General features: G+C 33.0%; 1 protein-coding gene and 1 non-coding gene across 3 annotated transcripts in view; both read left to right on the top strand.

Moving 5' to 3' along the window:
• LOC148309788 (uncharacterized) overlaps window positions 1-22,063 on the top strand; it is a 175,365-nt gene that overhangs the window by 44,379 nt on the left and 108,923 nt on the right. The gene's annotated exons all lie outside the window — the stretch shown is intronic.
• On the top strand, window positions 17,253-17,325 carry TRNAK-UUU (transfer RNA lysine (anticodon UUU)). Its single transcript has one exon. It is a non-coding gene; the product is annotated as a tRNA-Lys (tRNA).

The raw sequence follows: 22,063 nt of genomic DNA, 5'->3' as shown, positions 1-22,063 counted from the left end.
GTCAAGGATGAAAATAATATGTTGCACGATATAGAAATGTTTTCTTTCATACTCCTCTATACTCTAAATACTGAATAAAATACTAAATAAAATATGAAAAATATATCTATGATGAACGAATTAATATTGCTAACCCGTGGGCAGTAAACATGGTTGACAGAAAACAATTTGTTCTGCAGTTTCTCAATAAATGTTTAAAAGCGGTGCAATAACAATGGAGTTATAACGATGGTTAAGAGCCTTAATTGCGTTTCACCCCGTCCCTCCTCACAGCAAACATAATTTATTTCTTTCATTAATTGATTCGGCAGTCATTTTGTGGTAATATATAGATATTTCTATTTTTAATTGAAATTTTATTTAATCTCAAAATTGCGGTGTTTGAAAATGATTCGGAATGCATCGAAACACGTTTCAAAATAGATTTTAAGATATTTTGAAATTTACCAACTGAAATTTAAATTAAAAAGAATTTGTTTCATTGATTTTCTTTTTCAAAGAGGCTTTTGTAAAATTTGATATAATATTTGATAAAAAACCATTTGTTTACTTGGAGGATCTGACGGATAATAACTGTTTTATGTATTTTCTTCTTGTGACACATAATTTTCTCTGAGATATTCTTCATAAATCTTTCCCTGTGACGAATGCAAATATCCGAAGAACGCTTCGTCGGACTCGAGTTATTTCTGAAGTTAACTTTTTTTCTGGTAACATCTAAACCTACTCCGTGGATTGTATTTATCAGCATAGATAAATGATTTTGTAAAACGGTTGTCAAAATATGCATTCGACTTCATCTATCTCTACATATCTGGTGGTTCTATGTTGGGTGGCCCAGTATTTTTACGTTCGTTATATTTGACAAGGAGCAGTTTTGTATTGAATTAATACTGCGTTCAACAACTCAATTATGTGAATTCTAACTAAAAATAATATTGAAAAATAAAATAAAAAATGTATGAAAATAAAACATTTAACGTATATATTGGTATAAAACCACTTTAGGGTTTATTAATGTAATAGCGAGAACTACGCATTCTATATTTTTTTTTATCTAAATCATCATGTTTTTCCACAATATTGACGCCAGATCAATCAATTATACTTTTGTTTTAATTGTATGAAATCGAATCGACCCTTTTTAAATATTAAAACCATAACAAAGTTACAAAAACCGTATACACTTTTTTCGTACCTCTTTTTTTCTTCTTTGTGATTTTCTGCATACTCTTTCTCTTCACGTCTCAAACTAAAACACATTATATAAAAATCTCTACATTTTATTGCAAGAATGACCATAGTTTGAATCTGATATTACTTTAATTTTTACTCTGGAAATGAAACTGGATCGTGAATTTTTTAGTAGACTAAATCATTGAATTATTTGAGCTCATCAATTACTGTCTAGCGTGCATTCGCGTGTTGCGTGTACGATAATGTCTTCACATCAATGCATTAGTGACTAGTATCACCTTTAATTAAATTAGAATGTAACTGTTCGCTCTTTCAACGGTAATTTATTTTCAATCTAACAATAACGTAGTGCCGGCAAAATATTAATAAATATTATTTATGAACTGTGACAAATTCACTCGAAACTCAGTCAACGTTTGAGTTTTCGTCTCGATCCTTTTGTGCGAAGCATGGCTCGTATTGTGAGGAAAGCATAAATTTCCATTAGGTGAAATTTCACGAAGCGACCGTCTTTGGCACGTAAAGCTCTTTGCTTATGCCGTTATCCGCTTTATTTGCGCTCGTATTTCACGCGCAGGAAATTCTGCGAAGGGATATTGTACATTGTATCGAGCACCTTCGCCGGAATCGTAATTGCTTCGCATAATAATCGCAATTGTCTCGTTCTAAGAGCGGTAAATATCACATTTCGCATTATCTTCCTTTGCGTCCGAAGCATGCCGGTCTATCAGGCCTGCAATAATGCCGATCCGTCTACGAGACCCGCTGCAGGCGGACCTCCAGTGTACCAAGTACTGGTCGTGTAATTCGAGGCCAAAATGGTTTTCCGTTCCTGTGCCCTCCATGCTCCGCGCGATATTATATACATAAGTATGTATCTTTTTAGGAAGTCGAATTCGGCACGTTCCGGTTTAGTTGTAATTCCGTCTCGTTAGCGAAGCGGTCACGAGAATCGGCTATTATCACTTTATTAGCAAATAAATTCACATAAAAAATCACAACACAATCGACACTTTCTTATTTAAATCGAGTCGGGTGTTGGTCTCTTGCTGGGCTCTTGAGTCATAGTTTCTATTTTCGAGCCCATAACTTAATTCCTAATTTTAATAACAGGCTGCTGATACCTACAAGAATAACATGAAATTGAAATTTATATTAAGTGTAATACACATTACTTTTTATTTAAAAAATATTAATGTTTTAACTATCAAAAGTATATTTTGATGGCGCAAAAAACGACCAAACCATGTCGTTATTTGTCTCGACCGCAAGAGTCACCATCGCAAAACTTCCAACCTATGTTACCGCGAGGTTGGCATTCCCTGATAACATATTTTGTATGGAAAGTAATAAACTGACGGGAGGGTAAGAGTAAGCGTAATATTACAATATGTCGCCAACCTATATCCAATAATTCGTTTAAGGAATTTCACGAAAAAAATTTTATTTATATTTCTTTTTTTTTTAATACAAAAAGAATCTTCAAAAGCCTTTTATATGTCGATTATCCGATATCCGATATTATATGTAAAATAACTCATTTATTGCGATTAGTTGGTAATATGGAAGCATCGGGTCCTCCTTCTTCAAAACTAGTACATAGATCCTATAAATTTCATCCGAATATCACTTTTTACTTTATAATATACAGTGTAACTTAAAATACGCCTAAAAATATGTTTGGTAAATCATAAAATATTGCCGAAATGGCAACCGACTATGATTTTATTGCACGTGAAGTGCGCCTTTTACTAATTTAATTTCAAGCGTTCTGGTCATTTTATTTTTGTTGACTGGCCTTCGTTTAGGAGTACTTATGTAATGTATAAGTAGTATTAATGCATGAACTGCATACTTCAAACAACTTGTGACAGACGTAAATCTGTTCAACCGATAAAAATCACAGACCTTTGAATTTTTAAACTAACTGTGGATTTCGGCATTATTTATAGATATCGTTTTTTGCTGAATACTAAAATATAAGTCCGACGTTTGAGCAATATTTGTGCAATATTATGTTCCTATTGACCTTCATTATGCTTCAAGATATGTAAATTCTTGACATTAAATTCGCCTCTTGATTTTTATGTCCTCTCTCTTTGATTGCTTTCTTTGAGAATTTCGTAAAAATTATTTTTGTATTTAATTAACACTCGATTTATAGGTGAATACAAAATAATTTTATCTGACCTATCTTTTCATTTTTTATTGACATTTTCACCAATAAACGTTATTTACGTTTTATATATCGTAGTCGTACAGGAGAAAGTGACCAACTACCAAAACGTAAAATGTTCAGGAGGGCCATTTAAGTCACTTTTGCTTGGCAAGAAAATAAACACCAATGCAGTTAGTCATTTTTAACAAGTCAAAATATTATACTTCCAAGTTTAAAATCGCTCTGGGATTTTTTTCAGGGCAGTATTAAGCTAGTAAGATGTCAAATAATTAATAATCACGTTTTTGTAAAAACTGCAGTTGGTCACTTTCTCCTGTATGACTACGATATTAAAGTTATATACTTTTTAATGAACGTTAATACTAGGATTCCAATATTATCCTATGGCCTTCTTAGGCTTCTCAAAAATTTCAGTTTCAAGCCACCATTCCTGATTCGATTTACTATTTTCTTCTTCTTCGTTATTCAAGCTCGGTGTCACGTTTTTTTAAACGCCCGAATCTTTTGACAATTTCAGTAGCCATAAAAAATATTATGCACTGCGAACTACGAGGTTTTATGTATCTCGGCTTTGAAAAGAATTTCCGAACAATTGCAAAGAGCTCGGCCGTATCCCGCTTTGCATGTGGTCCGTTCTCGGGTCTCACATCCGCACTTGGGAAGTACGTATTGCACATGTGGAATAGCCAACTAACATGCCTAATGGCAGGATGAGATGCATCCGCGACAATTAAACTTGGATGCACCGCACTCTAAAAAAAACGAAATGCTTGTAGCATTTTTGCTATAAATATGGATGTTATTAGCCCTCTGGGAATATTCCATTTCGTGGTAAGTACTTATTGAGGGGTTTTTTATAGCCTTAAAAAATACCTAACCATTATCATGCGTGGTTTTAATTACTTTCACCTCATCTCTTGGTTAGAAATATAGTATAGTATAGAGCTCACTTTAGTTTATCATTAAAAAAAACATTTAATGTACCATACCAAATTTTCAAATGACTGCCAAAAATATTAATTGTTTTGGGACATTTCATAATCTTTAGTAAATTTCGCGCACGTTGAGAAATAATGAGCGATTCATAAAAAGGCTGGCACAGCTCTTTTATAACAATTACTTTTTTTTGCCTTATATGAAAACCTTGGAGGCAAGTACAGACCCGACCGTGAGTCATGGGTGGAAGAGGCGTGATGACGAAGCCACATTGCACCGAAGCAAGCTAAACATATAATATAATAATACAACAATACCAGCCTCCCGCTTATCTGAATTCATATCACCACTGCCAATTGATTTATGTAACAGATCATTAAAAACGTAACGGTAACCTGTGACGCCCGACAATTTTATTTAAGTTGATGGGTCAGTCCCAATCGCCATGATTTGGTATAGGTACCCATTTGACTACTTGGAACCAAAAACATCGTACAATTGATCTTTAGGTCACATCTTTATGGTTCAGATCGAATAACTGGCGTTTTTGCTTGACCAAAGTCCATACGTCGATATTGTACATATCGGTTAACCTGCAGAAATCAATTTAGCTAATATCTCGAATCAACAGGAAATGGTTGAAAATCCCAAACAAAAATAGCTTCAGTAACCACTCTCCGATTACGGTGCAAATTTATGCTACTTAATGCATTATGTGAAACATTTGAGTATGCATTTGAAAAATTGCATTTTTCAGCATTGCACACCGTTCGTGCTCGAATATTTTGCTGCAATGTATAGTTTGTTAGTAATAATCAGAATTATAACGGAGTTTACCTAATTACAACGAATAATTTGTGAATGCGCTTCTTCAACTGCACATGTGTTATTGCGGAATGTGTCTATTTTCATCAAACTGTATATGATTGTAATTCTCATATTTTAGTATGAATTATACTGCTATGAAAACATTGAATCATATAATGAACCTATGTAAAAACACAACATGCATTTGCAGAATTAGAAAATTTCGCCTTATGCCAAGCAAGCCCAGAAGAGGTGGACATATTATAGATCAAGTTGACAATATAGGATCTCCTATGACTTAATACATTACTTCATTGTTTTAACGCAATCTTTTCTCTGGGTTATTAGTACAAGTAATCGTCCCACGATTCGGGAAAATTACGTGGCGAACAATGATTTGGTAAATAATATACTATCCCTATTACATCAAACATTTAAGATTTAGGATAATTAACAAGTGAATGACAATATCACTTGAACGTTGCCAACATTTTGCTGAATAAATACTTTGGATCGGGTAATAATGGAACAGATCCTAACTTAGGATCAAAATTGACAGCATCGCATTACTGTAACGGTACTGTTATATACCGGCATGTAATAAATACAGCGTAAATAATGACTTCGTTTTGGCGGTATGGAAAATAGGCTGAAAAATTCCCAGTGACGTCGTCTCTTGTTAATGATCACATCGCCTTTAAATGTAACACCCGTTTCGGGGTAAGAACCGGAGCATGGCAAGTAGTATAACGCGTTTGGGTCAAATTATTTTAGGAAAATTCATGCCATTAACACACCCAGATCTATTTATTGTGATAAATTGGTTTTACTTGATAATTTTGGGAGTGGAGTTTCCGAGTAACATGGAACTATAGAAATTGAATACTAATTGAATGTATTCACCGTTCATTTAACCTATTCCCTCTCGTAGCTCATTTTATTTACTCGGTTGGCTTATCATAATTACATGTGTTTTTTTCTTGGAAATAAGAAACTGGAAAATTGTGAAAAAGTTTATTTTCTAGAATTGACTCGTCTTCTTGTAACTGTTACTAAGCTATGCGAAAAACTTAAATAAAAAATGCATTTTTCATATACGTTATTTTTTCAATATTATTTTAGAATTTCAGACTTCGACTTTCGATGGCAGATCTATCGTGTAGTATGAATATTATTTGCATTAATTCCGCGTGTTTTGTGGATATAATGGATATGTGTTTTTGATTCAATATTGACAACATCTGCATTAGGCTCTATGAACGTTAGATGTCAACATCATTTTTTATACTTCGTAGTAGCGTAGCATGACAAGCATTTTATATCAGGTAATCTATATCGTTAGATACTCTAATGATCTTGGAGTTAAGTGATGACATAATTTGTTAAAAGCGTATACTTCTTGTGTCACAGGTGTTATAAAATATATTCATAATAAAAAAAATCATGTATGGAAAGAAGAATAATTCAAGAAAATAATCCTCAGCTTATCGTGAAGAAACACTTTGTCGTATGTTCTTTTAAAATTCCATTATTATTTATATTTCTTGTTCTAATTTCATTGCAATACAACATGAATTTGCCCGGTGAAAAACTGGTGTTTCAATTTGGAAGCATATGACGCACCTATATAATGTGACTTTATTTTTTTAAATAGCCTATTTTCGCCTTTTTTAGTACCCAATATATTTTTTGACAATTTGTACTGTTCTCATTGAAATTTGAAAATAAGTAAAGGGTTAAATTGAATACAGGATTAAACCGTTTACGGAGGTTAGAGGTCAAAATAAAATATGGAACAAATGCCAAATAAAGGAATGGATAAATGATCAACAGTTAATTCTAGGAAAATTGTAAAATAGTTTATATTGTTAATTTTCTCTCTTTTTTGTATGTAAGTATATTAGGTTAAAATGGATAAAAACAATAAAAAAAATTATATAAAAAGAACTGCACCGACAAAACACACAAGGTGGCTTGGTAGGTCTCTGCGAAAAATATTTTAAATTTGTTTATAACTAGTCTTTAAATAAATATATACTATTGTTTTATGTAAATAAAACATTTAAAAAAATAGCGGGAACACAGACAGATCTGATATCATCAAAAAATAATATTTTCCCGAATTTCTTAACTAACTTGAATTTATTGGTAAACATGCGATGGGAACAAAAGAACAGCGGGAACTCCTTTAAAATATTGCCAATTTATCAACATAAAATTAAGTAAAACGATGATGCAGTATCTAGCTAACTAAGAAAATTGAAATTTTTTTTAAAAACCTAATTTGGAAAGTAAAAATACAAAGAGAATATATAATACAATCCTTTTTTGTTAAATCGAGTAAAAATTCCTTATTTTAGCACTTGTTAATAAAATACAACTTAGTAGGCTCAAAAAATCTGTGTTTGATTTAAAAATTAATACATTAACTATTTATTTTTCACTTTATTAGCTATTTATTTTTAATAAAAATTAAGTATACTGTGTTCAGTGATCGTAATGCTGAGTGAGTAATATTTGATTTTTTATTCTGCTCTGAAGAAAAATAAAGTTTAAAGTACTATTTTTTTTTACTGATGTAGCCTTAACCTATTGTGAAACATCTCCGTCCTCGAATGCTGGCTGTTCACCTATGATAATCAAAAGATAGTAAGTTGCGTGAATTAGTATTGATAATGTCTACTTGACCGGAATCGACCGTGAAAGCATATTATTTGCCAATTTGTACATTTTTGTATGCAAATATCGAATAATGACCGGTCATGGCCGTTTGCGTCATGTAATAAGTTCACGGGTATATATTTTTCTTTTCTTGCGTGACTAAATTGAGTTTGATATTACTCATTGCCAAAATATTTAGTGCCCATTTTAATTTGATTTGCAACGGCCTCAAAGTTGAGTTTTTTTATATAATTTTATTTATTTATAAAAGATTTCTCTTAATTCATTTACAAGTACGTCAGCAGTTAAATGCGCATATCGAATCCATGACGCCCATTTCGTATTGACATTGTTTTTTCACAACAAAATTTCTAGATTGGTGAATCCTTAAAAGATTTTTTCTTTGTGTTGTTTTGATGGGAATTTCAAAATATCTTTAAATTAGAATCCACTCCTTTCAATCTGGAATAACGAGCGTAAAAAGGAGACGAGTTTCACGTTACATCTTTGTTTTGCGTAACAGTCCTTTGATATGACGCTTGCAGACTACCTTTCTTTATCTCTACAAATTATGAAAAATAATTTTATTTAACACACACACGCGCGAGTAAGAGCGCAGTATGCAGCGACATTTTCGTGAAAAATCGCCTAAAGGACCCTTTCCAATTAACAGTAATTTGAACATTCGAAACGAAAGTTATACGAATTTGCTTACGACCGACGTTTTATTGGGTAACAACTTTTAAGATGTTGTACAGTACTTCATGAATTCCACCCTTCAGTCGAATACATCATCGTTTATTAATATTATAGCAGCTCTGTTTTAAAACATTTACAGAAAACAAGGGTCCTGTCTAGCTTAAGGCCCGATATCCTATGAATCATACTGTCATTTTTATTTTAAAAATGTCTTTCATTTCTGTAGTTATCTATCGTATCGAGTCTACATACATTATTCGACAAGTCGAACGTAGAGAGATTTTACGACATATTGTTATAACATCGCTCACTCCTTTCAAGAACGTCATAAATCAAAAATCGACAATTTTCAGTTGTGCATGTTTTCGGAATGCCCAGAAAATGTACTATATCCCAGCAAAAGCGTCATATTTTTAACTTAACAATTACCCGCTTTAGGGCAGAAAGTGTTGTTTTTGCATTTCGAAGAAAAGGTATTGTTTAAGTATTTTTTTAAGTATACTAAATATTTTTCAAATGGAGAAAAAACCTTCAGGTTTTACCTAAAAGATCTGTCGCACAGTAAAAAGTTCAATAAGTGGCTTGATATTTATTTTTAATATATCGTATTATATTTTTAAACTTTAAAAACGTCCTCCTGAAAAATCAAGTTTTTTTGATTTATGACGTTCTTGAAAGGAGTGAGCGACATATGTTAATCTAGATTTGTTTATTATCTGCTTTACAAATTGTTACTTATATGCGTCCATTCGTTTTTTTCGACACAGTTTTAAAATCCCTCGCAAGGCGAAACAGCTGTGACAAAATAAATAAATAAGCAATGATCCAACGATTGCAAACCACCATGAAACCATATCCGATATGAACACTGATAATAGATGAATACATGCACTATTGTATTGTGTGATTTGTTTTGTTTTTGGTTGCTTGTAAACCGAGCGATTTATCATTATTGTTTTATCACTTTTCATCCCTCGAGGGTGTTCTAGTCAATCTCTAACCCTGTAACAGCGTTCGAAACGCCGGAGAAAAGCGCTGTACGGCATTATCCCAAACACAATCTAACTAACTAACTACTACGTACTTGAATATTCAGTTGTTGTATGTTTCTTCTATCTTTTACTTGTATTTCTTCAAAAAAAACATCAGCGCCTACCAATTCGACACTTGTTTCTCTGATACGCGACAGGACTTTATTTTTGGTACATCAATAACTTTCTGTTAAGATTTTTTAAACGAAATAAGAACTAGATCCTTATTTTACAGGCTTATCTGCAGGTAGGACAGTGACGATAGAGCAGGAAATTTTGATAAATGCATTACATTTACATCGTATTTATGGCTGTGTGCATCGATTTTCAATTTAATTTTTGCTTGGTAAAAACCACCATTTAAAAATCGATTGCGATACGTGTTTCGATACATTCCGCATAATTTTTGAACACCGTATTTCATAATTATGACGAACGCATCGAAACACGTATTTATGCATACACTTGCATAGGTTTTAAGAAATAGTGATATTTACCAAGTAAAATTAAAATTCAAAATTAATAGACCCATAAAGCGACTTGAATCAGTTGATGAAATTAGATTTCGTTTGGTTTAAACCCTTACCAACCACACTGTAAGTGTACCACACACACTGGAAAGTGTACCACAGACACGTTAATCTAAAAATAGAGTGAGTATTACAAATTCATTAAAAAGTAAGCATTCAATTTACTACGACGATCAAACGGATGTTATTCCACCTTTCTCATTTGTTTTCACACTTGTCGGGCATTCTGGCAATGCCATTCTGAGACGGTAATGATCCGAAAGGTGTATTTCCTATTACCCAATCGGTCGGCAGAGACCGTGATCTCCGCGTCTGTATCGACATAACTCTCTCCCGGCAATCAGCCTCACGTCGCAATGCGGTAAGTGGACCGATTTCCACAGGTAATTTATCGCCGTACCGGTGTCGACCATTTTACCGCATTTTTCACTAATTGCGGCAGGTTATATCACACCGTCAGCCGGTAATCCGAGATAATCTAGAATCCAACTACTACAATGTATCCAGTACTTATCATACTATCGCCATGTATCAAACATCGACGCATCCCGCAAATATCACGACATTGACGTGCACTTCAAAATCATTTTAAGGTCATGCTTCTAGAGTCGAGACAAATATTGCGAGGCAGGTTTTTTCCTACGAAAGTTTATCGTAAATTTGAACGTAAACCCACACTTAACACCGCACGAATTTCTATAAACAAATGACGAAAATAAATACCCGCAGTGTCGGTAATATACCTTCTAATAAATGTTTCTTATGCACTGTGAGTCATCCGAGTATAGTCTGGCACTGCAAGGAATGCAGTGTGCACTGTCAAACCGATTACCCCAGGTCGTATTCTTATCTCGTTCATGGGATATAAATGCGAGAATAAACAAGATGGCTGTGGATATCGGAGGCATATCGATGTTTTTATTTTAATAACAGCTCGCCTTAGTAATTCAGGTGACCACCATGTAAGTGTACTGGCATATTGATAGCCTGCTGCGACAGTGAGACGTCCAACGAAAATATGGTATATATGATAGTACCAAATTCTTAGAATCTATCCTGATGAAATAAATCTGTTTTGGGGAATTGGAATGAATTCATACTTTGTTCGATTTTATCATTAGAATTATTAGAAATGATTTATTAAAATTATGAGAGATGTTTCAATTTAGCAATTAGGGATGCAAAATACTACGATAAAAAACGTACATAAGATTGTAGCGTTACAAAGGCACGCTACAATTGTAGTGTTCGCACGATATTTAATGTTTGAACATGGAAATTCGAAGACTACATCGTCGGCAAAAAAATCTTCAAATGAAAAGCGTCGGCAAGGGGCGATTTTTTTTTATCACCAACAATATAAATAAATATGAAACCCCACTTCTGGCTTAAAAATTTCCTGCCAACTCTTTTTAATGGCCTACGGTCCGGTGGTATCAACCTACGATTGGCGATGGCTAATTTTTTTCACACCAAACTCTTTAATCAATCACAATAGTTGTAGTATTCAGAATATACGTAGCGTATACAGAATGTAGCTCTATCTACACACCTTGTGAACTCTCGAGCACTATAAATGCAGTGTTCGATCGTACAAAATGTGTGTGGAACGTAAATTCGTAGGGCCAAGCACAACACACTGTGGACTCACTACTTTCAACGAACTAGCACACCACACTTCACCTATATCTACACTACACCTATATCTACACTTCACCTATATCTGCCCCTACCGAATGCAATCTGAGGTACTAAAGTCTGTTGTCTGTAGACTCGTCTGCTTATCTCTACATTGTGTTTAGTCATGAGAATAGCAACTAGGTGATTGAACCGCCATTATAACAGATAATCGCGCGATATAGGTAAAGTGAACACTCGCGAATGAGTAATCACTTTTCCCATGTTTTTTAGGGCCTTTCGGTTCTCTGATGAGATGGAAAAGGTCAGGAATAAACGAGGTTCACGTGTCATAAATAATAATTCTATACATATTTCGTTGTTTTATAAATGTTATTCCCGTATTATGTTAACAGTGTTCATGAACGTACAGTGGTGCCTCGCATAACGAACTTTATGTTCGTCTATTACACAACTCACACAACGAACTTTGCTTTACACAACGGACTGTATCGTATTCCATCGTGCTGCTCGAACGCTCCAAGTTCGCTCGCAGCCAATTCGCTTGTACTGATTTGTACGAACATATATCAATGCGGTTTTTCAAAAAGCCAGCAGCCGACAAGCAAAGGATTTAAAACCTCGATAGACTTTTCTAAATCTGAGTCTGACTAAAAAAATATTATTTTCATGTTACAGTACCATATTTTTTACTACAGAACGTTTTTTTAACACGTATTGTTATGGGAAAACATGTTTTACATAACGAACTTGCTCCTGGAACGAATTAAGTACGTTATGCGAGGCATCACTATATTTTACTAAAAAATAAAATATTCGGTAGTAAAGTTAGAAGACTTTAATTCATTCAGAATATACAAACTTCCCTTTTGTTATTTTACGTATTTTCTTGGTATAAACGCGTCCTCGGTTACATTTTACAGCTGTCTTGTTTCATTTGACGATTTCCGTAATACCATCGGCAAGTAACTTCGTAGTTGGTACGCTCAGTCACGGTACCATTTGACATTTTATTCCTTTTAATTTTAATATCCAAGAATAACCCTCAAATATTTTTTAAGCGAAATTTAATCACTTGATCATTCGTGCGACTAAAACTAGGTAAATAATTTATTACTTACTATCATGAGTTTTAAATATTTTATTATAAGTTTCCTAAAGTTATATTATATTGTCATTTGGTACTAAATCGACTTGTAATTGATTTTGTATCAGATTAATGGCATTGAATTAGCAACTGAGCAAATACACATCTTATTATCTGCTTAGCTAATCAACATATTACATTCATCGCTAAAAGGGCCATGGCTTACTCTAATATTAGATCAATTTAGAATATCGTTTTATTTTATTTCAGGCTTAAGTGCCTATTATGGAATTATTCGCAAAAGTTTCACCAATGTAATAAGGAACTAATGAATTTCTTCATTTAAGTGTAGATCGGTGATTCCCAACGCGGACAAAATCGCTCCCCAGTGAGCCATTGAAGTCGCTTGGGGGACTATCATGATTGTAAATAATGTTTTTTGAAGTGAAACTGCTTAGGCGGCGATTCGATGATCAATAATTAGACAAGAATGGAGAGTGAAATTTCGTCACGTTTATTAGGCAAATTTTGTTACATGAGAGAAAAGAAAGATGTAACGTAGAGAGGAGAAAGAGGACTATACATTCCGACGCCACGGAAGTAGTGTAAAAAAGAGCGACGTATACACAACGATACAAAGCGATAGAATAAGATCGTGCGTTGTAGTTGTACATGTCAGACGCTATATATGAACGGTTGAGTTACTACGCGTTGTGTAAGTAATATTTATGATTGTTTAACAACAAAATCCGGAACTACATGCATTACAGGCAATTTTTGTCATTATCTCGAAAATATCGAATCACGGACATATATTTCATATTTTACTTATTACAAACTATTAATATCAGCACATATTACCACTTGCAGCACCAATCAATGATGTGTAAATATTGAAAAAACCGAATATTTTTTATGCAAATTTTGTACTTTTTTTTTTAATGATATCAAATGGACATTAAAATATCTTTTTGAAATTAAAAATGAGGAGTAAGCAGTCACTGCAAGATGTACCAAGAAAGTAGAAGATCCAGAAATTTTTGAAATTTTTGTCGTAGCAAAAATGGTGTCTTTAATATATTTTAATCACGTTGCACTCTATCATTAGATCCCTATAAAGCTGTCGGGTTTTGATTTGTCAGGAAATAGGACGGGTTTCTCGATAATTTAGCTATTAAAAATAGCTTTCTTGCGGTTCTTATATGGATAAAAATAATGATTTTTAAAAAAAGTTCAATGTCCGCCGACCGCAACAATGCACGTTTTATCGCTCTAAATTACTATCGATTAGGATCTTTGTATTAAGACAATTTTGTGCTTGCAGTCACACAATTTATACCTGCAACTAGATTTTTTTCGATCATAGTCATAACTTTTTTTTTTATATAGAACCATTAATGCCGGAATGTGCATATTTTTAAATCACGTTTTGGATTGCTTCTTTAAATGAACGACAGTTATTTTAAAGAGTTTCTTGATTGGTTTCAATACATTACTTTGTAATAGGGTATGTTTTGAAAAAGTGGTTAAGTATTATTTTTAACATAATAAAAATCGTAAAAAATCGCAACCTTTTGTATGATTCCCTTTCTATCTATCGACGTGCCACACATTTTAATAATTGTTAGCATATCCATCACGTGTGATCTTCAGAGTGTAAAAAGATGTTTTTCATTTTTTTAAATTTCACTTGGGAAATATCACTGCGTATTTCTTAAAATCTATTGTGACACGTGTTTCGATGCATTCCGAAATTTATTAAGATCGGTCAATTTTTTGCTTTTCAGCAAAAGGTAAAATATTAACAGTATTTGTGAATAAGGGTTTGTTGTTGTTTTTTAGATGGGAATTGCATTTATAATTTACCTTGCTTATTATGTACAAGGTTTATAGAGAATGCGGTCTGTTGACTGTCATCAACAGACCTTCCGTCTTCCGTTCCACTGGAAGAGGGTCCGGCATTTTGTCGTTGATTGTACATAACATAGACATGGATTATGTGACAGAAAAGTGTTTTGAAAGCTTTTCATGTTTATCCAATTAGATCTTCTACTAATTTAGACGTCGTAGGCTTTTAGCGCCAATTAGTGACTGAACTAGTTCGTAACATTCAAATTACACTTTGGAAACTTTTCAGATTATCGTGTCGACAAAAAAACTAAAATGTAATTAGATACTAGCATTTTTGGCGGATCAATTCGTAAGTTTTAGTCATATATTATATGGATCCTCGAACATCAACTGTCCAAGTGACGTTTCTTGTATGAATGAAAGCATAGATAATGTTACATAATTTAGAATTTATCCAAATTTGTATTTACTGTAGTTGGAAATTTCGTTAAACATGATGAAACGAACTGCGTTTACATAGATTTTAATTGCATAGGATACAGAGGAACGGTAAATTACCATAAAAAATATGGTGATGATTTTTTATATTTCCCTATTTTTTTATGAAATTTTCATTAACAGTAAAAATTTTAATGTTTTTTTGAATACAGGTAAACTAGATCTATTTGCATTTATAATAACAAGGTAACTTAAACATTATGGAGTGTTACATAATAAACTTCTCTATCTTTGTCGAGATATTAAAAAAAAACGCATTTGTTTGTTAAATCATTTCCACAATATCCTTTCTCAATTCGATCACAATGAAGCGCATTTTCGTAAAATACCTTAAGTAGTATTTTACGATAATGCCGCCATGGTAATTATCCAAGATTACCTGTTTTTATTTTAAAACTGTTGCTTATATATTTCGGTGGATATACAAAATAATACTATACAGTTGCCTGCGCCCTTTTGCATTTCGCTTTCCATCGTCCACAAGTTTAGCGACGAGGGGAGAGTTTGCGTCCGCGTTACATAGTATCACAATGTAGACAGGATAGTGACAAGTAGGTAGTAAGTAGGTAAGGCAGCAGACAGTCCCTAGCCGCCATCGCCAGGCCGCGCGTCCCGCCGCGTGCCTCGCCTCACGTCCGCACACTCCGCACACTCTAGCCCGCTAGCCGGCGAAAGCAACACCAAACAGCTGATCCTACACGGCTCTGTGGCCCGACCGAACAATGCTCGGGATAGGTGTGGGCCATACTATCCGCGTCGCATTGTTCCATCGCACCCGGTCCCCCGAATCCATGGCAGCTCGACCTGGAATAATAACTTGCGAATAATGCGTTGCAATCTATCCCCGATCCGGACAATGCGCCGGATTCTACTCGAACAGAAACTTGACCATTTTTTTGGCGACCTCGGTTACTGACCACATCACGACCATTAATAACTGCAGATGAACGAACCTATTATCTTTTTTTTAATGACCGATTCTATTTTGGTATTTAGGTACATACCTACTAGACTAAATGTGCCCACATTGCATGGTTCAAGTCAACATCACACCGTTTCCCCGCAGGGGTAGGCAAAGAGGATGGTACGCCGCCACTCTTCTGTCCTGACATACACCCCTAGCTTCCATACACATCTAGTCGTACATGCCCTCCGATTACGCACTTTTTAAACCAGCAGATTTTAGGTTCGATTGATCTGATCCTGTCGAGTCACATTCGCCACATATATTTTCTTGACACGTATTTGGATGCATTCCGAAATTGATTAAAATCGTTCTTTTTTTTACGTAGGCTTTTCAACAGGAGGTAAAATATTAGCTGGATTTGTGAATACGGGTTTGTTGTCGATCGTGCACAACTAGACATGGATAGACATGTGACAGAAATGTGTTTCGAAAGCTTTTCATGTTTATCCAATTAGTCATTCTCTCGTTATCCATTCCCTCTACATGTCCACACACCTTAAAGAACTCTTCTTAATCTTTTCAATTATCCCTTGTTCAGCCTTACATTCCTTTCCCATATCTTCGTTTTTAATTCCGTCATACAATGATTTTCTACACATTCATGGTTCAAGTCAATATTATGCGAAAACGCGAATGATTTGATTTTCAACCTTCAAATTATTTTAAACTCGCTTGCTTACAATATTGACATTGTTTGACATGGGTGCTATTTTTACTTTCTTAAAATCGTTAATTTATCATTTACACTAGAATAATGACATACGAGTATTTGAATGCTCATTTTTATAGGAATGTTGACACTGGAAATTATTCGTATACGAATGTAAACATTATCAGTAATAATTAATGCGTGTCGTAATAATTTCAATTTATGACTAACGACTGTCAAATCCTTTTTTTTTTTTGTAGCATTTACGTTTTTTTAATTCATAAAATTTTTATACAAAAAAATACTTTGTTATTGTGTCCATTGCATTCCATCCTCCTTAGTGTCACGCGTACGTGTTAATGTTTAAAACGACGTAATTCTTGAACATTGCAATACAAAATGGGTTAAATGAACTTATTAAACGCAAAGATCGTAAATAATATCACTTGTGGTGCTATCGCGCTTACACGTGAAAATTGTGTGCATTGAAGTTTGTTCGAAAATATGACGGCGTTGGTCGCGGCCCGGATAGCTCAGTCGGTAGAGCATTGGACTTTTAATCCAAGGGTCCAGGGTTCAAGTCCCTGTTCGGGCGAATATTTTTTATATATTTTTTTTTGTATATTTTCTATTCGTACGAAATGTTGGATATCACTTTATAATATTTCACTGTATGTACATATATTTTATAATTAACAATCATAATTTTATTTAGTCACAAGGTATTTATTAATTTATTTATAAATGATGTTTTTTGTATAAATAATTAATGTTAAAATAATGCGTCATTTTAAATTATTTAAAGACAAAATAAACACGTGTGCGCCATCTGTTGGCGTAACCAGAAAGCTTATATTCTTGCATATTCTTTTATATACCTGTCAGCCGTTTCTACTTTGCTATTCTATCAACATTAATTTACTTACCGATAGATGGCGTATAACAACACTTTTCATACAGATTCCCTTTATAAGAAAATAATTCCTTAACTCTACTTATTTTTCATTAATAAGTATAAATAACTATCTATCAATGTTTTGCAAATTATCGCATATTTATGTTTTTTTTTAAATTAAAAAATTACATTGAAAGTATTTTTTTTACCTGTATTTTAACACTTCTTACTTATTATTTCACTCTTTTTTCCCTTTAATTTTTTAAATGTTTTTTTTTCATGGAAAGAAATCTTTCTTAGTTTTGTTTTTATAGTTTTATTTTTAAAGCGACATCTATGGCAACTTTGTACAACCTATAGGAATTACTTGTTGTACCAAACAACTAACATAGATGGCGTTAGTAGTTCTTTAATTTCGCTAAGTTCGCGTTTCTTATTTCTTCATGAATCTCCTAATATTAATATTGATAATTTATATATTACCATTTTCATTAAATACTGTTTTGTCATATGGGAAGGGAAATGACTGTTTTGGAAGCAAAACTTATAATAGTTTTAAATTAAATCGAAAAGTTTCTTCGGTATATGTAGATTATCTGTAAGGCAGTACGCGTTTATTTCTTTCACACTTACTAATTGTTACTATTCGCAAATTTTCTGCCATATTAGGAAATTGGTACCATATTTTTAATTTAGTTATTTGGTTATTACGCCTACCATCTTTTGGCAAATGCCAAAATAGCAAGTGAAATTACTATTATGAAAGACGATGATGGGTGTCTTTGACATGTCGCTCACTCCTTTCAAGAACGTTATAAATCAAAAAACTTGATTTTTCAGGAGAACGTTTTTAAAGTTTAAAAATATAATACAATGTATTAAAAATAAATATCAAGCCACTTACTGAACTTTTTACTGTGCAAAAGATCATTTTAGGTAAAACCTGAAGGTTTTTTCTCCATTTGAAAAATATTTAGTTTGTTTAAAAAAAAATATTAAATAATACCCAATCTTCAAAATGCAAAAACAACACTTTCTGCCCTGTAGCGGGTAAATATTAAGTTTAAAATATGCCGCTTTTGCTGGGATATAGTACATTTTCTGGGCATTCCGAAAACATGTACAACTGAAAATTGATGATTTTTGATTTATGACGTTCTTGAAAGGAGTGAGCGATGTGTTATTATGAAGAAATCATTACTGTCTGTTCCCGGCATGAATTATTCGGTCGCTATGGTAATTTTACAAAATCGATGGCACACTTCTGCCCGTGTGTTTTTGACGCTATTATAATTTACGCATTTTCCTCACAATGTTTCCATTTCGTGCTTTTTAATTCACCCCAATTACCCGTCAAAACTTTGCCAAGTAGAACGATTCGAATTTAATTCAATAAGATAAAATGGGTATAAATTGAAGCAATTGAGAATCAGTAAGATTTCCATTTGAATAATTAATCTTGACGAGTTTTGTTGGAGCATCTTTAATGTGAATTCCTTTGTTTATTGAATGTCATCTTGGCCTTTATCATAGAAAAAAGATTAAATTTTTTTATACAAAACTGGTAATATAAGTAACAGTTAAATTGTCCCAATTCATGGAATAAAACCCCAATTAATAATTACATGAACTAGGCCCTATTACTGTTTATTAAAAATTAATGTTCCTGTTCGTAGTTGAGATCAAATAAGTTGTTTTGTTTAATTTAATAATTAATAACGCATTGATTCTTTATATCCACTTAAAAATTTATCTGTTTTAAAATCGCAAAAAAATAACTGATTTCACCAAAAATGCTTAAGCCTTAAATTGCTTTCTGATAATTTTATTTTTAATTCTGTCCAAAAATACATTTATTATTTTTTTAAAAAAACGTCGAAATAATATGTGATACGTCTTTCAATCATGCTGATTTCTCACTATGGACCATATCATCCGCCCATTTTCATATTTGTCTTTGTAATGTTTTGAAATATGGACATTACTTTTGAGTATTTATCCGACTACTTTCAACAACACGTTGCCTTCTTAGAGACAGTTACAAACTTTATTTATTAAAACTTCATAAGGCAAACTTGTGTTTAATGTTTTATTACATTTAAGTTTTTTACTGACATTTGTTAGTGGTGCTGCAGTTTATATATAAAAAATAACAACTTCATATATTGTTTTTGTCCACATATGGATTTTATGTGGGAAAAAACTATATAGTTGTTATTTTATTTCAACAAATATTGCGTTATGTGTGTATTTAAAAAAAAGTGTATATATCAAGTGTTCGATTAGTCTATTTGTTCATTTCAATTTATTGATTCGACAGTCACTTTGAGGTAAAATCTATCCATTTTTAATTTAAGTTTTACTTAGCAAATATTATAAAGAAATGATGGTATTTACCAAGTAAAACATAAATTTAAAAAAGTCTATTTGTTCGCTAAAATTGAGTATTGAAATGTTGACACAAACATGTAGCATTTAGACGAGTCCCTTTAGCGGTACAACCGACATTGCCCTATTTGTATTCAGATTTGTAAGTGCGTACTTGGCTTTGCTTTCCCTCTCGGCACGTGCCGGCGAGTACTCCAGACGGAGAGGGAATCGGGGAATCGATCCCCAGTCCCCTTGACTACCGCCCGGAGAGGGTCGCGGCCGCTCGACAAAGAAGAATCGGAGAAGTTTGGCTCGAATAATAATTCTAGTGCGCGTACGTACTACGTACGCTAGAACCTTTCTTTGTTACGTAATGCGCACATAGTGCGATGACCCATTTAGCCTCCACTTTTGTTACATTGGTGATGTAATTCGTATATACGCCATATATGTACCTATACATAAGAAGTCGTTTACATTTACATTCACAAAAAAAAACATATTTTTCTCACATTCCCTACATGCGTAAAAAACAAATAAAATAAGCTAGAAAAAGTAAATGTATTTTTTTTTGTTTTATTTGTATTTGTCATATTATAATTATCATCATACATGCTGCAATCTAACGCTATGCTGTAACTTGTATGTGTTATTCTATGTAATGTTATAGATTATCGTGACTGAAATCCTTCTTTCACGCTTTTTAAGCACATGAGGTGTTACTGAGCAATTTCAGCACAGTTACTAGATAAATTACGATTTTGAACGGACAAGGGTAGGATAAAGGGGTGAAAGTCCTCTTAATCTCTTTTTTATACGGATATTTCGATAAATTGTTTTCTGAATACGTGGATATTTTTTAAAACTTATCGTAATCTGACGTTATTATTAAAAAATAATCGAACCTGGCAACCTTGTTCATGAGACAATTTAATACGTCAAAAACTTAGGTAATATCTGCAAATAGCAGACAAAAACAATGTTTATATAAGATGTCCTCGTGCGATACAGAGGTCACACAATTATAATGAAAAACACATTTTTATGAATGCATTCGTCTGACATTTAAAATACTTCAGTAGAATATGTCGCTCACTCCTTTCAAGAACGTCATAAATCAAAATTCGTCAATTTTCAGTTGTGTATGTTTTCGGAATGCCTGAAAAATGTACTATATCCCAGCAAAAGACGCATATTTTTAGCTTAATATTTACCCGCTACAGGGCAGAAAGTGTTGTTTTTGCATTTTGGAGAAAAGGTATTGTATAATTATTTTTTTAAATATAATAAATATTTTTCAAATGGAGAAAAAACATTCAGGTTTTACCTTAAAAGATCTGTTGCAAAGCAAAAAGTTCTACAAGTGGCTTGATATTTATTTTTAATAAATTGTATTATATTTTTAAACTTTAAAAACGTTCTCCTGAAAAATCGAGTTTTTTTGATTTATGACGTTCTTGAAAGGAGTGAGCGATGTATTATAAGTACCGACTCCAAAAAACTGCATGAAGAAGATAATTCGTGATTGAAAAAAACACGTTTCAATAATAATTTATTCAAAAAAAGTACGTCTTATTTTAAAACATTAATACCATTACTTCTCATTTTTTATAAGGGACATAAGGTAATTGTGTATAATTCGGTACCTCATAATCTGAATAGTTCATTTATATTAATATATTTATTTGTATACGTTTTGATATATTAGTTTGGACTACATTAAGAACTTCTTGAGCGTTAAGGCGTGTCGCATTAAAATTGTAAAATAAATAGATACTGATGTCATGTTTTTAAAACAATATGTGTATTATAAGCGATATTATTATTCCAGCGCCAATCTTATCGGCTGCTTCAAGTGTAAAATGTTTGCTTTGTACACACAGATGATGCATGTGTAGTATTCCATCATAGCTAGTTCACAGGATGTGACGAAACATGTTGGTTTGTGATATGCATAGGTATAAGTTTTCTTTTTTCTCTAAACGAAGTTTGTGAATTTAACAAATGATAAAGCCAATCTTTATTTATTTGGTCTTCCGCCGGAATCGTGGATTTGACGTCATATAAA

This window comes from Brachycentrus maculatus, unplaced genomic scaffold, assembly GCF_059751285.1.
Source record: "Brachycentrus maculatus isolate JH-2025_06_01 unplaced genomic scaffold, ASM5975128v1 h1tg000117l, whole genome shotgun sequence".
In the NCBI taxonomy this organism is placed as follows: domain Eukaryota; kingdom Metazoa; phylum Arthropoda; class Insecta; order Trichoptera; family Brachycentridae; genus Brachycentrus; species Brachycentrus maculatus.
This window is presented reverse-complemented; position numbering and strand designations above follow the sequence as displayed.